This window comes from Sinocyclocheilus rhinocerous, unplaced genomic scaffold (genome assembly GCF_001515625.1).
Source record: "Sinocyclocheilus rhinocerous isolate Xijiao unplaced genomic scaffold, SAMN03320098_v1.1 scaffold3417, whole genome shotgun sequence".
Lineage (NCBI taxonomy): Eukaryota > Metazoa > Chordata > Actinopteri > Cypriniformes > Cyprinidae > Sinocyclocheilus > Sinocyclocheilus rhinocerous.
In genome coordinates this window covers 38,743-39,310 of record NW_015667287.1, presented here as the reverse complement: position 1 = coordinate 39,310, position 568 = coordinate 38,743, and positions in this window count along the sequence as shown.

Sequence of the window (568 nt, the reverse complement as noted above, 5' to 3'; positions counted from 1 at the left end):
ATCCTTTTTATCCTTTTTGGCCACGAAGAAGAAGCTCGACGCTGCGGGTGAGGTGGATGGCCGGATGAATAAGGCCTCCTATGGCCGGTGAGGTGGAAGGTGAGTGGCAGCGAGCTTGCTGAACACGTCCTGGAACGCCTGGTATTCGGGAGGAGGAGGAGTGACAGGCGATGAATCCGGGCTTTCCACCGAGGTGGAACAGACAGGGAGGTCGTTCCCGACGGAGCTCGGGATAGGCAGATCTCGGAGGCACTCCTGTTTGCACTCCGCACTCCACTGGAGTATGTCTCCGGACTTCCAGGCGATGGTGGGTTGATGTTTGGCGAGCCAGGGGCGTCCCAGGACGATGTCCACGACGGCCTCCTCCAGCAGCAGTAGAGAGATCCGTTCGGTGTGGAAACATCCAATCCGTAGAACGACCTCGGGCGTGCGGTGCCACACCAGCCCCTTGCCCAGCGGCTTTCCCTGGACAGTGGTGATCTGGTAGGTCGTGGCATTTTTGCAGCGGGGAATTTGTAACCCGGCGAGAGTACGGGAGGAGATGAAATTCCCCGACGCTCCGGAGTTT